At 45.3% G+C, this 16814-nt stretch overlaps 1 protein-coding gene and 1 long non-coding RNA gene across 2 annotated transcripts in view; one reads left to right on the top strand and one right to left on the bottom strand.

The window, feature by feature from the left end:
• Window positions 1-16814, bottom strand: part of SNAPC5 (small nuclear RNA activating complex polypeptide 5) — a 717963-nt gene that overhangs the window by 461468 nt on the left and 239681 nt on the right. The window lies entirely within an intron of this gene.
• On the top strand, window positions 9143-16472 carry LOC126958020 (uncharacterized). Its single transcript, XR_007727035.1, has 3 exons — window positions 9143-9217; window positions 9597-9674; window positions 16435-16472. It is a non-coding gene; the product is annotated as an uncharacterized LOC126958020 (long non-coding RNA).

Raw genomic sequence — 16814 nt, forward strand, 5'->3', positions numbered from 1 at the left:
ATAAGGTCCATGAGGGGAAGCCCCACGTTGGCCTTGGCTCTTCATGACGGGGTGACCTTAGGCAAGTTATTTCAGTGCTCTAAGTCTTAGTTTACCTGTCTATAAAATGTGATAATTCGGGTTGTCCCCTTCTTCTTGCTGCAGCCCAGAGGGGTCCGGAGGGCGGAGAGGGGAGTGCCTCGCGAGGGGCTCTCACTCCCTGCAGGAGCCCTCCAGACTCTTCTCTGTGGTCTGATGTTGACTGGATTTTCCCTCTTTGTTCCCTAATTTTGTCTTAAAATCACCTCTCTCCTTCTCTCCTCCTTTTTTTTTTTTTTTTTGAGACGGAGTCTCACACTGTCGCCCAGGCTGGCGTGCAGTGGCATGATCTCAGCTCACTGCAACCTCCGCCTCCCTGGTTCAAGCGATTCTCCTGCCTCAGCCTCCCAAGTAGCTGGGACTACAGGCACGCGCCACCACGCCCAGCTAATTTTTTGTATTTTTAGTAGAGATGGGGTTTCACTATGTTGGCCAGGCTGGTCTCAAACTCCTGACCTCATGATCCGCCCACCTCGACCTCCCAAAGTGCTAGGATTACAGGCGTGAGCCACTGCGCCCGGCCTCTTCCTCTTATTTTTAGGTTTGTATTATCTACCTATTTTTTTTTTTTAATCTCATATTCCTATTTGGATCCCTTTTAATCAATCATCACATTTTGTATACTTTAAAAAAAGTATTTTATTATCATTTTAACATTTTGAATGGGAGAAACCCTTTTAGTTGCTTCAAGTGAATCCTTCTCACTTTACATATTTTTATGTAAAACTAGCACGGGGATGTTTGGGGACTGGGGCCAAATCGCTACTTCGATTCCTCACCTGTACAGTGGCACACCACTACCCGCCTTCCGGGACAGGGAGGATGGTCAAATGAGAAGGCACACAGAGACTTTCTCACATGGCGGTGTGAGCAGGCAGTGTTTTCCCAAACAGAGACTGAGTCTCAAAAATGGGTTACAATTTAGTGGGTCATGAATAACTTCTTTTAAAAAGGAAGTAGAACAGAATAAAAACATTATAGGCCAGGCACGGTGGCTCATGCCTGTAATCCTGACACTTTGGGAGGCCGAGGCAGGTGGATCACTTGAGTCCAGGAGTTCGAGATCAGCCTGGGCAACATGGTGAAACCCTGTCTCTACTAAAAATACAAAAATTAGCCAGGCATGGTGGCACACACCTGTAATTCCAGCTACTTGGGAGCCTGAGGCGTAAGAATCACTTAAATCCGGGAGGTAGAGGTTGCAGTGAGCTGAGATTGCGCCACTGTACTCCAGCCTGGGTGACAGAGTGAGACTCTGTCTCGGAAAAAAAAAAAAAAGAATAAAAATATATGCATCATATATAAGGGTGTTATTTTGTGAAACCTACTAATAACTGTGTATTTTTATTTCACAATTTCTTTTTTTAGATTAAATTGAGTTTATTATTTATAAACTCACTATTTTCTACTCTTAAATTATTTGTAACGTGTTTTTGGAAAATTTTTCATCTTATTCTCATTCTTTATTTTGACCTTTTACAATTCTCTTATCCTATCTTTGTCATCTGACTCTGCTGTCTTTTTTTCAGAGATGGTATCTTGCTGTGTTATCCAGGCTGAAGTGTCACGGCACAATCATGGTTCACTGCAGCCTTGAACCCCTGGGCTCAAGTGATCCTGTGCCTCAGCCTCCTGAGCAGCTGGGAATACAGGTGCATGCCACTATGCCTGGCCATCTGACTCTGTTCCTTGTTTTCCCCCTCTCTTATTCCCTTTTTGTGATTCTTTCCACCTGGGAGTGGGCATTTACCACAAGAAACAGGATGAAAGGATGCAAAGGAAGTCATAAGAAGGGCCCCATTCATACCTCAGGATAATGGGGCACCTTGGCCCCCTATATTTGTATTGTCAATCTGGCATGCCCATTTAAGGAAAGGGCTTCAAATCCCTCGCCCAGGCAGTCTCACAGTGAGCTCTCCCCAAGCCACAGTCCTCAGTGTAGCCACAGGACTGATCCATTGGACTGGAGTTACCTCCTGGCCATTTATGTCAACTGAGCCTCAAGAAGACCTGACCTCTTAAATCTGCAGTCTTCACTGTATCAAGTTCATGAGGAGTGATCGTGTCAACAGGGTGATGCTTGTTGGTGTCACCTCCTAATGTTACTCAATTTGCCCACTTCTTTCCCCCTCCCAGTTTCCAGTTCAAGTTCACCTTGATTGAGATTCAGGTTGGAATGGTGATTTGGCCCCAGCCCTGAGACATTGCCATGCTAGAGCTGACTATGCCAACTTGTGAAGGCTTGTGTCTCAGCTGACTTGAGCAACAGCTTCTGGACTTTTCCACCCAAGTCCACTGTCTTCAATTTCTCTTCACCCAGCAGCTGAAGCCATCTTTTTTGGAGCTCCATCTGATTTCATTTGTCTGCTTAAAAGCCTCCAAACTTTGGCCTTAAAGCCCTTCTCCCCTCCTCCCTCCAACTTCACGCTGTTTCCTCCCATTATGTCTCCTGCTGTGTCTCTTTCAGGACCCTCTGAGTGCCTGGCACTGGGCTGGGCATTGGAAACGCAATGAACACTCAAGGAGACTGCTCAGAGCCAAGCCCAGAGTTGGCCACTGCAAGGCCAGAGAGGAATCAGACTGAAGCCACACCTTCAAGGGGCCCCACAGACCCAGGGAAAGATGTACCCTCCTCCATAGCCTCCAAGGACAAGGAGAAGAGATGAGGGACATCCTGCTGCCAACAGGCAGCTCCATGGTGCTAAGGACTTTCAAGGTGCTAAGGGCTCAGGGCCATGTACACAGCAGAAGAACTCTAACTAGAGATGGAGACCTGAGGCCAGACATGTGCTGGAAGCTGACGTCAGAGTACAGGGTAGGAATAGGGGCCAGGAAGAGGAATGAGGATGGAGAAAAGTGAGGCAAGTGGCCACTAAGCCAAGGTGAGTGAGGCTAGGCAAAACAACTGGAGGTCAGGACAGACAGGACCATCCTCCCTGGAGAACGCGAACCAATTACATAGGTGCATGAGCGAGGCTCATGTGCACTGGGTAAGGCCCCACCATCCTCAGCAGGAGGGTTTGCCCAACAACCACCTCTCCATTACTTACTCTATCCAAGACACTGGACTGTACCACCTCCTGTTTTAGTTTCTGCAACAGAGGAACACACTAACCTAGGATTATGGAAAAAGCATTCAGCAGACTGCCATTTCCAGTAATATGGCAAATTGGGTTACTTAGACCAACCTTCATGGTAGAGACAACAGAAATGGTGAATAAAATTTAAAATGTCTTCTTAAAAGCATTTAGGGGCTACAAGATAGTAAGAAGTTACCAGGCCAAAAGCTAAGTGAAAGTAGGGACTCTGAGAGCACTGAAGCTACTTGTGCCCTGTGGGCATTTGCTTAACCAGCAAACCTGAGCTTCCGTTTTGATACCATGGAGGGCTTTGGGGAAGAGAAGATAAAACCCAGTGCTCAGCAAAGATGAGGAATCTAATAGGACATCCTCCTTCATAAAGGTGGGACTGCAAAGGGAAAGTCTCAGTAAGTGTGAACCAGAAAGAAGACTACCTCACCACTCCCACACCCAGGGGCTTCAAGAAAAGTTATCAGAAGAACAGGAAGGAAAACAGCCATTCATGAAAATTAGATTTACAGCCCAAATTTACATCACCTCAACGGTCAGAATAACCATTATGATTAATTTAATTTAAAGTAGTCTTGGACTGTCTTTAGGGTACCTGGCAGAAGCTACTCAGATCTTTTCAACCCAAACCTCAAAGAAGTACCAAAAATAATTTTCCTGAGGAAAATGAACAAACAACTCAGGCCAAAAGTAACCAAGAACTTGAGTACACAAGGAAACAAGGCTCCAAGTGAGAAGAGCAGAAACAACAGCAGAAACATCTGTAAGATTTCAGATATTGGAATTATCAGGTACAGAATATAAAGCAATGATGCTTACTATTCAGAAGGAGGAAAAAGACAAGATTGATAATATCTACAGGGAACAGGAAAGTGTTTAAGAGAGAGAGAGAGACTTAGTAGATTCTAAAAAGAAGGAAATATCACATCTAGAAATGATAAATAATCAAAGGAAACACTCAGTGGATAAGTAAAACAGCATATTAGATATAGCTGAAGAGAGAATCAGTGGACTAGATGAATCCAACAAAGAAAGAAAAAGAGACAGGGAATATGAAAAAAAAAGTTAAGAGATATGGGAGATAAAAATGAAAAGATATAATATACATCAAATTAGAACTCCAGAAGGAGACGAGTGAGAGAACTGGACAGAGTTAATAATTCAGAAAATAATGGCTAAGAATTTCCAGATCTGAAGAAAGAAACCAATTTATAATTTTAAGATCAATAAATCCTATAAAGGTTAAATAAATGAAATACACATGTAGATTTGTCAGAGTGAAACTGGAGAACACCAAACACAAACAGAAATGTTGTTTTCTACAAGCAAGTGATTTATTTCTACAGGATATATAACAGTACATATAGGACTCACATTTTTTTTCTTAATATATAGGACTAAGAAGATTCAAATATTTTTAAAACTGTCAGTGAAAGGGAAAAACTAGATTACAACATATTCAAAAGATAAAAGCTAGATTAGCAGGTTACTTTCAAAAGCAACAGTTGGGAGCCAGAAGACAAAATTTTAGCATGTGTTGAGCAAAAATAACCACTGACCTAGAATTCTGTAGCTAGTGATAGTGTCTTTCAAGAACGAAGTAAAATTAAGGCTCTCAGATAAAAAGGAAGAAGAAAATTCCCACCAGAAGTGCCTCAGGAAAGGCAATGCCAAAGTTTGGACTAAAGGGAGAAGGAAAATGATTCCAGGACGAGGAGCTGAAGTATAAAAGCAAACAAAGAACAGGAGAACTGGGAACTACGTAGAAAAGACTAAGTAAGCATTAACTGCTTTAAGCGCTACTAATAATGTTATGTGGAATTAAAAGAAAAGATAGAATCTAAAATATGAAAACATCAACACATAAGTCAGGGGTTAAATGGATTTAAAGTGTTCCAAGTCCTTTTTATAGTTTAGGAGAAAGAGAAGGGTATTGATTTATATTAGCTATTGATAAGTTTTGAATACATGTGTTGTAATTTCTAGGTGAACTATTAAAATAATAGAAATAGAAAATATATCTTTCAAATTGAGGAAGTCATTCTGAATGGTCAAAAATATTTCATTAATATAAAAAAGGCAAAAAAGGAGAGCAAAAGAAACATAGGCAAGGTGAGTCATGCAGAAAGCACAAAATAATGTAGAAGAAATAAATGCGGCCGGGCGCGGTGGCTCAAGCCTGTAATCCCAGCACTTTGGGAGGCCGAGACGGGCGGATCACGAGGTCAGGAGTTCAAGACCATCCTGGCTAACACGGTGAAACCCCGTCTCCACTAAAAAATACAAAAAACTAGCCGGGCGAGGTGGCGGGCGCCTGTAGTCCCAGCTACACAAGCGGCTGAGGCAGGAGAATGGCGTAAACCCGGGAGGTGGAGCTTGCAGTGAGCTGAGATTGTGCCACTGCACTCCAGCCCGGGCGACAGAGTGAGACTCCGTCTCAAAAAAAAAAAAAAAAAAAGAAAGAAAGAAATAAATGCAAATATACCAAGAATTACATTAAATGCAAGTGGATTAAATGTTCCTGTTTAAAACACTCCAGATTATTGAACTGGGGGTCGAGGATCTTTTTCCAGGGAAAGTCACCCTCTTAGCTATTGGCTGGAGGCCTAAGTTCTTCACCCCATGAGCCTCTCCACTGGCCAACTGAGTGTCCTCAAGACATGGTTTCCCTCAGAGCAAGAGATCAAGAATGAGGAAGTCACAGTGCCTTTTACAGATGTTGGCATTTCCTCTCTGGGTCTCAGTTTTCTCACCTGCATAGCGGATAAGTTGGACAGATTATGAATGGCAAGTGGGCTTCATCTTGTCATAGAAATGCATTTATGCAGTTAGAAGGGTTCTTAGACTGAACCTAAAGTCAGAGTTATAAAGTGCAGCAATTGATTAGCAGGGGAGCAGGAGCCTGGCAGCTTACTTCCCATGTGTATTTTACCCAGACTGAAGGAAGGATCATGAAACTCAGGGGAAAGCCTCTCAGTTTCCCTCCTTGACTAGATAGAATTCTTTTGTCAACCCAAGCTCCTTACCTTATCAGTGGCAAAAGCAGCCACTCTCCTTCTAACACAGGGGCCTTGTCGTCCCAAGCCCCCATGTTTGACATCACTTAACTAAGGAGCATTGACCAGGGCTCTTGGGATAAACCTGGGTTCAGATCTTGTTTCTCACTTCACATCTGTGTGACCTCCTGCAATTTATTTCATCTGTAAGCCTCAGCTTTCTCAGCTATTAAATGGAGATTTCTCCAACTGAATGAAACATGGCATCTAGCCAACCAGTGCAAGAGTCATTGGCTCACACACCATGAGCCTGTCCTTGAGCTAGTGGTGTTTTGGAGGATAGAAAGAAATGGCCTAGAGTCCCTGCCTTTGAGGAACTTGCTGTCTATTTGAGGAGACAAACTATATGACACTATCAGAGAACATTTCAAGCAAGTACAAGTAACAAGCACAGTGCCTAACGATCTGGGGCAACTGGATATGCTCTAGGGGTTGGGAAGGGGGGGTCCCAGATCAGCATCACCTGGGAACTGGTGAGATATGCAAATTTTCAGGCCTCCCCCAAGACCTCTGAATCTACCACTCTGGGACCGTGTCATAACATGCCCTCTCAGAGACTCTGATGCATGCTCAAGTTTGGGAAGCACTACTCTGGGAATTTAGGACACAGAGGGACCACGAGAGGCCTACTGGAGGATCTGGAATTTGATTCATAAAGAATGCCTGCTTCGATGGACAGAAGAAAGAGCAAAGGCAATTTCAGGGAAAGACAACAGCCTGAGCAGCGGTAAGGAGGCAGGACAACTCGGCATGCGCTAGACACAGCGAGGGAACCAGCTGTATGGAACAGAAAACAAATGTCAGGAAAAGCAGCAGCTCACACTGAATAAGGAGGTCCTCAAATGCCCAGGAAGGAGCTTGGCCTTGGCAGGGCAGGCCATGAGGAGTCAGGACAGGTTTTTCAGGAGAAGAGTGACAATAATCTAGTACCTCTTCGAGAGCCAGCAGCCACTGTCCTTTCCCAGGTCTCACTGCAATCCTAACTCAGACAAATACCTCTATTCACTGGCATCCTCCCAAGAGACCTCAGCCACTCGGCAAGGAGACCGCGAGTCAGGGAGGTCGGTTTAGCCCTCCTCCCTCCCACAGAGGGCCTCCGAAGCCCCAGCCCAGCACAGGCCTGAGCTGCTCCAGCAACCACCGGCCGTGAGCAGGTATTGAATTATGAATGGATGTTGCCCAGAAATAATTGCAAACATTATTGCCCCCCACACATGTGTGTCCTCCGCGGGGCTACAGCAATAGATTTTGTTGCTTTAACACTCCAGGGTCATTATAAATTAGAGCTAACACATTAACAGTGGGTCAGGGGACATGGGGAGAGGGAATCCCGTCTGCAAGCTCTAAAAGGGACAGATCCCTCAACGGTGTACGTTGGTTACTCTCAACTGTTCCTTTCTTTTGATCTATTCCACCCATCCCTATTAAATAACTAATTATTTAACATCTTTTAAAGCTTTGTTATATATTAGAACAGGCAGGACACAAATGAGTGCTTTTAATAATATAAAAGCCCATTAGCTTCATTTACTGTTAATGTTAAAATAAACATGAGGCAATTTAGATATACTATTCCAATTTCACGGAAACTTTGATGTTTTTCTTCTCTAGTCACATAATTAAGGGAAAAACTACTAATGATATTAAGTTTGTACAGTGTTAATGACAGAAACAGGCACAAGCTGAAATTGCAGCCATTAATATGAAAAAATAAAATATTTAACAGGGTAGATAGATGAGTGCAATTTTAATAAACCAAAATGAAGAAAATTAATTTTAGAGAGTTCCACAGTCTTTCACATGCTACCATTACACCAGTTGTCTAATATATTATTTTTGTGGTCTGGATTATTTATTGATGGTCCGGAGGAATGCCCTGGTTTTTGCATATTGTTTTGTGGATGGTGAAGGTTTTGCCTTTATTTGTTTAATTCTCTTCCTATTTCCTTCACTCTACCACCAGTCCCCAAACTGCAGTGGTTCTCTTACAGTGTGTGCTTTGACAGTGGGCCCTTGCCAATAACATGTAGGTGAGACACAAGGGATGGGGCAAAGTAACCTCCTGAGGGGGCCCAACAGGGGCTGGGTGGTCACAGGGGCTGAAATGTTGGGGTTGCCTCAGAGGTGACAGTGGCTACCCTGAGTCCGAATGGGGACAGCCACTGCTTTGTCTTCAGCTTGTCTTTACGGATCATCAAGGAGTCTCTTGGGAGGCAGGGTCCTGTTCTCCAACTTGCCACGTGTTATGTGTTAACAGTGTTTGCCGAAAATGTATGTCCACTCAGGACCTCAGAATGTGACCTTATTTAGACACAAGGTCTTTGCAGGTACAATGCAGGTAAGAATTGAGGTGTGATCATACTGGATGAGAGTGGGCCCTAAGTCCAATGAGAGTGTCCTCATCGGAGACAGAAAGGACACCCAGAGACACAGAGAGAAGATGGAGGCAGAGATTGAAGTGATGCTGCCACAAGCCAAGGAACTTTCCCGAGGCCACCAGACGCTGGCACAGGCAAGGAAACATTCTTCCCTAGAGCCTTCAGAGGGAGCACGGCCCTGCTGACACCTTGATGCCAGACTTCTGGCCTCCAGAACCGTGAGACAGTACATTTGTGTTGTTTTAAGCCATCAGGTTACAGCAACCACAGGAAAAGAATGTCTGCTACAGAGTAGCCCCAGAGAAATGAGCATCCCTGGCCATCTCATTAAGGCCATGGAAAGGCTCAAGGAGCAGAAAGAGGAACAAAACTGTTGAAAAGGGAGAGAATGCAGAAGCAGAACTAGAGCCAGCTTTAAGGAAAGGAAGTCCAGCTGGCGGCAGGACATGGCACCCGTAGCATGCACAGCATGAGGCTACAAAGCCGTAGCAACAGGAAATCACTCAGGCAACCCGAAGACATCAAGAACGACCAACCCAGAGAAACAGGGAGGAGCTGTGGGGCCTGGGAGTAGGTACTAAGCAGGTTATCCAGCTGGTGGCTTGAGCCCAGGCAGGTAAGGTGCAGAGCCTGGCTCTCTCTGTGAGGCACAGGGTGCAGCTGGGGTTTTTGGGTGGAGCATTCAAAACCTGTTTGTCAGAAAAGCAGCATGCAAGTTGATGGCCAATAACGGTAGCTAAAAGAATGCTTACTGTGTGTGAAGCAGGCCTAGCATCAGCACAACCCAAAGAGACAACTGGTTTTTTGTTTGTTTGTTTGTTTTTCAAGACAGGGTCTCACTCTACTCGGGCTGGAGTGCAGTGGCATGATCTCGGCTCACTGCAGCCTCAAACTCCTGGGCTCAAGGGATTCTCCTGCCTTGGCCTCCTGAGAAGCTGGAACTACAGGCACATGCCACCATGCCCAACTAATTTTTTTATTTTTATTTTTGGTAGAGACGAGGTCTCCCTGTTTCGCCCAGGGTGGTCTTGAAATCCTGGACTCAAGCGATCCTTCTGCCTCAACCTCCCAAGGTGCTGGAATTACAGGCGTGAGTCACTGTGTCTCTGGCCCAGATAACTGGTTTTGATACCCTTACATTGTAGATGAAGAAACGGAGGATAGGAGAGGTGAAAACTGGCCTGAATTAGTATGCTGAGGGAGGGAACAGATACTTACGCCCAGGAATCTGAGCCAGGGTCCCAGTCCCTCAAGACCACACTAGCTGTGAGGGGGGCTTCAGTTCAATCTGATTAATGTTGGCCAATGTAGCAGCCCTGTGCATGACACTGTGGGGGACAAGAGCTGAATACGATAAGGCTGTGTCAGTACAGAGGCTGATTCATAACAGAAAAGCAGACCAGGAACAAGCAGCTCACACAGGGAGATATCTACTTTCTCCCATGCCAAGAAACCAAAGTCAGGCAGCTCCATGCGTTTTTAGTTCAATGCTTAGTGATGACTTCCATGATTCAGGCACTCTCCATCTGTGTCAGTTACTGGGCTGTTATCTCAGTTTCAAACTCACCCTTCTACACTGCTTTGTGACACAAGGACCGGGACTCCACAAACCACATTTTTGCTTTGCCAGCTGCTCCATGTTAAATCCTGGCAATATGGGGAGCTGGATCCCTCCAGCACGGCTGGAGGAGGGAGAAGGACTTCCTGTGCCTTCCTAAGGGTTTTACTCTTCCTGTCAGCTTTGCTCCAGCAATGCTTCTTCGCCTCGGCAGAGGCAATTCCTCCTGATAGAAGGCTAAATCTAATCTGCTGCTTTTTCAACACACAGCCTCATTGCACACTGCCTCAGAGTCTGGGTCTGCCCTGCTGGGCTCATCCTCTAAGCTCAGGGACACCCACACCAACCGTGCAGCACCTCCTTCTCAGAGGTCTCCTTCTCTAAGTAAGTGTTAGTGACTCCCACCCTTTTCTTGTTTCTCCCAGCCCTACAAGTAACATTTGCTTCTTGCAGTTGCTACCTCCCTTTTCACCCAGCTAGTTACCTAGTTGACATGCTTTGTCCCTAGTTAACGTGATTCATAATAAATTCTCCTTGTTAACATAACTGATATGGCTTCTGACCCCTGCCTGGTTCTGCCCTCCCCAATATGCTGGTGACATCACACCTCATGGTCACATGGTGGCTGCAGCAATCCCAATGGACCAACGTTGAACAGGTCCAGAGGCAGAATATTACCTCTTTCCTCTTGCCCCATGTCTTTTTAAGCACAAAAGAAACACTCCTGCAAGTTATCCTAGCAAATTTCCCCTCACATTTCACCAGCCAGAATCGGATCTCATGCCCTCTCCTCAGTCAATCCCTAGCAAGGGGAATGAGAAACTGTGATCAGCTTAGACGAATCAGGATCCATCTCCCTGGGGCTGGTGCTGTGGTCACTCCTGTGGCCAGGCAGAAGGGGACCAGCTGAACAGGCTGGTCAGGCTCTGCAAGAAAGGAAGAAAGATCGAGGATGGGGACGGGTCTGATCTGCTGTGACTGCTCCACCATCCCGCCCTCTAGCGGGAGACCTACAGATCCTGGTGGTAGGTGCTAGGATGGGCTAGGAGCAGAGGACTGGGCATGAGCTCTGCAGGAGATCCAGGAAGGTCTCACAGATCAGGTGGGATGTGAACTGACACTCCAAGCCTGGGTAGACTTTCCCAGGCAACAGGTGAGGTAAGACTTTCCAGATAAAAGATAAGGCCTGTGTGAAGTCACAGGTGGGTGGTGAGAATGTGACACAACTGGGAACAGAAGGTGATTGAGTATGATTTGAGCACAGTGGGACACAGGGGATGTGGCCTTCCGAGTCAGCAGGGATGGAACAAGGAAGGTCCAGTAGGGCATGTGGAGGCCTCAGTGGGTGGCTACAGTGCCTGCTTCAGGTCTGTAGAGGATGGAACCAGGGTTGCGGATCTGGAAGAAGGGCCTATGGGAGGTGAGCACCTTGGGGGCAGAGAACATAAGGACCCCACAGCCCCCATCTCTGATCCTATCCCTTCCTTCCTCCCTCCCTCCCCTTCTCTTCACACAGGCATTGCCTTTGTTGATATCACCGAACAGAAACCAAAGACGTAGGAAGTATAGGCTCTGTCCACGAGGAACTTAATGCCTTTTTTCCCTTTCATTTTTTTTTAATTGTGGTAAAAAATACATCTGATGCATCATCATAATCATTTTTAAGTGTGCATTTCATTGACATTAAGCATATTCACATTATTGTGCAACCGTCACCACCATACATCTCCAGAACTTTTTCATCATCCCAAACTGAAACTCAGTACCCATTAAGCACAAACTCCCCATCCCCTCTTTCCCCATCCTCTGGCAACCACTACCATCCTACTTTCTGCTCTGAGTTTGACTACTTTATGGACCTAATATGAGTGGAACCATACCATATTTATCCTCTTGTGTTTGGCTCATTTCACTTAGTGTAATGCCCTCAAGGTTCACTCGTGTTGCAGCCTGTGTCAGAATTTCCTCTTTTTTAAGGCTGAATACTAATCCACTGTATGGATATGCCACATCTTGTTCATTAATCCATCTATGGACATGGGTTGCTTCTGTCTTTTGACTGCTGTGAATAATGCTGCTATGAACATGGGTGTACATATACCTGTTTGAGTCCCTGCTTTCCATTCTTTTGTATATATACTAAGAAGTGGAGTTGCTGGATTGTATGGAAATTCCATGTTTAATTTCTTGAGGAACCAACATCCTGTTCTCCACAGCAGCCATACCATTTCACATTCCTATTGGCAATGCACAAGCGTTCCAATTTCTCCACATCCTCATCAACATTTATCTTCCGTTATTTTGATAATAGCTATCCTAATGGACATGCGCGGTACAGTTTAGCTTTTGAGCCAAGGCAAAGCCATGGGAAAATGAACCAATAATAAAGCAGTTGAAATATCAGCAGCCATGAGGGGGAGACAGGGACTGAGCAGATAATGGAAAAGAGGTGTCTGGGAGGGGTGAAGGATGCCTCAGATCCTGGAGGACATGGTATCCCATGGCAACCTTGGGGGCAAGCTCAGCTTTGGTCACTGCCTGGTAGAAGGGGGCATGTGGCCAAGAAAGGGGAGGGCAGGTCATGGGTGTTGTGTGCCGGTGGGGAAGGCCATGAATTCACAGACAAAGCCTGGCCCCAGGGCTTGTCAAAACGGAACAATATTCCCAACCAACTCTTGCCCAACCTGCAGACCCTTTCCAAGGTCTTGCTTTCCAGGGCCTCTTCCACATCCTCCCTTCTCTCTCTTCCTCAGTTACAGTCCCAGGGCCTCCATCAGAGTCTGGCACACATCAGGACCTTAGGGAATCATTATTAATGGAAGGAAGAAAAGATACGTGAAAGATGGTGTTAGCCCCCATTTCACAGACAGGGAAACTGAGGGTGGAGCTGATCTCATTCCACGGAATTGCCGCCCAGCCTGGGTTTTCGTGATGCTCCCTGAGCTCTGAGCTCACTGCTGGCTACAAGGAGAGGAAGCGTCCCCTTCAGACGTCTGTTGCACAAATGCTGCTCACAGGTAGTGCCCCAAACCATTCTACTTCCCTCTCTGCCCACTCTCTCCCTGGGCCATGCCAACTGGTTGCAACATTTCAAATGAAACTCCCCATGCAGAGACAGGATGCTATGATTTTTCACCTACCCACCCATTACAGAATATACTTACAGAATTAATTAAATAATTTACAGGAATTAATAGAATAAATTCCTTTCACTTGTATGGAACCACTCGTTTTGGGGCTCCACATATGCATGCATGTGTGAGAGTGTGAGAGAGAGCCCCCCACAGCTCAAATGGTGGACATAGTCATCTGTTGGCTTCCTCGACTCTGCTGGCCAGGAATCAGGCCCTCACCTGGAGAGCAGGATTCCACTGGCCTCACCCAGGCATTTAGGCTGTAATGTATAACAGGCCATGCGTGATATCCCCGATCTCCACTGAGATGGATCCACAGGCCAAAGGGAAATGCATGAACTACTTTAACTGTCTGGGAATCCAGCATAATGAACATCCAAAAGTGTTTTATTCCTAGCTCACTGTTGCTTGCCTTTTCTTATATGACATTTAATTTTTTCTTACATTAATTCTTGCGTGGGACTGTTTCCATAATTTCAGGTCTGAGGAAAGGGCTAAGTCTCTCTGTCAACAAAGGGCTCAAAGTTTCACAGATTTGAGCTAGGCACAGTGGCTCACACCTGTAATCCTAGCGCTTTGGGAGTCTGAGGCAGGAGGATCACTTGAGCCCACAAGTTTGAGGCTGCAATGAAGCATGATCATGCCATAGCACTCCAGCCTGGGGTGACAGAGCAAGACTCTATCACCAAAAAAAAAAAAGTAGATTGAAACCATTTGGCATTTTTCATGACATGTTCACTTCTGCTTATTAAACCATGTCAAGGAGGATGGGCAATGATAATTTTGAGACTTGACAACCTGGGTGATGAGGTATGAGGGGCATGGTGGCAGAAAGAGCCCTAGTTGATGAGTCCAGCTTCTCTTTTCCAGCTGTTGTTAACTCTTGGTGTGACCCAGACAGAGTCACTTCACCCACTGATATAGTTTGGCTGTGTCCTCACCCAAATCTCACCTTGAATTGTAGCTCCCCTAATTCCTACATGTTGCGGGAGGGACCCGGTAGAGATAATTGAATCACAGAGGTCGTTCCCACGTATTGTTCTCATGGTAGCGAATAAGTCACATGAGATTTGATGGTTTTATAAGGGGAAATGCCTTTCACTTTGCTCTCATTTTCTCTCACCTGCTGCCATGTAAGACACACCTTTTGCCTTCCGCCATGATTGTGAGGCCTCCCCAGCCACGTGGAACTGGGAGTATTAAACCCCTTTTTCTCTACAAATTACCCAGTCTCAGGTATGTCTTTATCAGCAGTGTGAAAACGGATTAATACACCCACTTTGGGTCCTGGTTTTTGTAGCAGACGTTATCAGTGCCCCATGAATATCCCCTGTGTTTCTCAACAGGCACTATTGACACCAGGGGCCGAATAATCCTTTGTTGTGGCCCTTTCTTGTAAACTGGAGGATATTTAGCAGCATCTGTGGCCTTCAGATGCCAGCCAGACCCCTGTCCATGCCATGTCCTCAACTTAGCTCCACGGCAAGGCTAAAACTACTTAAGTACAATTGAGTGCTATTGCCCTCTCAATGCATGGCCACAGCCAAGCTCAGCAAGGGTTTGTTCACTCACCAATTGCCTCAACAGGGAAAGCAAAGCAACAGGGGCAAGGAGTATCTGACCCAGTGACCCAGGGGAGCACCCAGTGGGTATAGCAAAGTGGAGAATGGAAACCAACACTGACTGAGCATTAAACTTACATTAGGCACATAACATATATCATTCCAACTTCATCCTCAGGATAATTTTTTGGGACCTCTGTTTATAATCTCATCTGACAAATAGGCAGTAGCGACTCAGAGATATTAAGCAACTTATACAAGGTCACACAGATAGTAAGGCACTGAGCTGGGATTTGAACATTCATCTGTCTGGCTTCAAGATTCATGTTTGTTCAACTATGCCATCAATCAGTCTCAGAAAATCTGTACTTGTGGTTGTGTGATATAAGTCAACGTGAGGTTAAGATTTATCAAGCTAAAGATAATTTCAAAGTCATCTAGTCCAGCTACTCATTTTTACTGCTAGTAAACTGAAGCCCACAGCAGAAAAATGACTTGCCCAAGGTTGTGGCGGAGCCAAGACCAGCCCTTGGCTCTGGGTGACATCAAGGCCCAACCCCTTTCCTCTGTACCATACTCCAGGGAGAAGAAAGGTCGTGGACTTGGGAAATCAGGGAAGCTCATCCAGAAGGGAAGAACTCTGGACTAGTTAGGGAAGGGAAGGGAAGTCTCCAGGATATAAACTTTGTTGGGGCACAGAGAACAATACCACAAAGCGTGACTTTTTGGCACACTGAGCACTTTGCAGTAAGAAAAATAGGAAGGCCTTAATAGCTGCCTAAGTTTCTAACCTTCTCTTGTTTCTCTTCCCACAACCCCAGTGCAGAGGGAGGCTGTTTCTGAAAATTTCTTATCTGACTAAGGAAACTTCTTTCCAGAAGAAATGCAATTGTCTTAAGATCCCCTCCCCAGGAATCTCATCAAATAACCAGGAAAGATTAACCACTGGAGGAGAAACTAAAAGTTATCACCAGGCCCAAACAGGCTTTTCATCTGTTCTTCTTTTTTTTTTTTTTTTGAGACGGAGTCTCGCTCTGTCGCCCAGGCTGGATTGCAGTGGCCAGATCTCAGCTCACTGCAAGCTCCGCCTCCCGGGTTTACACCATTCTCCTGCCTCAGCCTCCGAGTAGTAGCTGAAGGCACCTCCAAAAGGCTACCTGGGAGTCTTTATCTGCATGATGAGACAATCTCTGCTCACAGTGAAGTCATGCCCCTCACTTTCCTGCCACCTCCCCCAGAGCTCAGATGAAGTGTGTCTCAGGCCATTGTCCTTTGGGCTCATCCATTTCCCCCTGAAAATCATTTACCATCCCTCACAATCACCTACATTCCCCCCATTTCTTTCTCCCCTATCAAGAGGGTGTTGAAGCCTCAACCATCTGGGTCTTCTTTGAATCTCACATTTTCAGGACTGCTATGTTCACATACATGTAAATAAATTGTTAAGCCTTTTTCTCCTATTTGTCTGCTGTCAGACAGTTCAGCAAAACATCAGAAAAGACAGAAAGAAGCTTTCCCTCTGCCCCATGACTTCATGCCAGGTAACAAATATATACTATCTCATTTAACCCTCTCACAGGCTCTTCAGATTGCCCCTATTGTAAAATTGTAAGAAAAGATATGAAGGTTTTTGAAATGAGAAAGAAGAAAAGAAAGAAAGAAAGAGACAGAGAGAGAGAGAAGAAAGAAAGAGAGGAAAGAAAGGAAAGAAAGAAAGAAAGAAAGAAGGAAAGAAAGAAAGGAAGGAAGAAAGGAAGAAAAAAGAAAGAAAGAGAAAGGAAGAAAAAAGAAAAAAAAGAAAGAAAGAAAGAAAGAAAGAAAGAAAGAAAGAAAGAAAGAAAGAAAGAAAGAGAGAGAGAGAAAGAAAGAAAGAGGAGAAAGAAAAAGAAAAGAAAGAGGGAGAAAAGAAAGATTACTGGATGTCCTGAATAGTAGACTTTTCTGGGTTATCTGTACCTT

The sequence above is a fragment of the Macaca thibetana genome, chromosome 7, assembly GCF_024542745.1.
Source record: "Macaca thibetana thibetana isolate TM-01 chromosome 7, ASM2454274v1, whole genome shotgun sequence".
NCBI lineage: Eukaryota > Metazoa > Chordata > Mammalia > Primates > Cercopithecidae > Macaca > Macaca thibetana.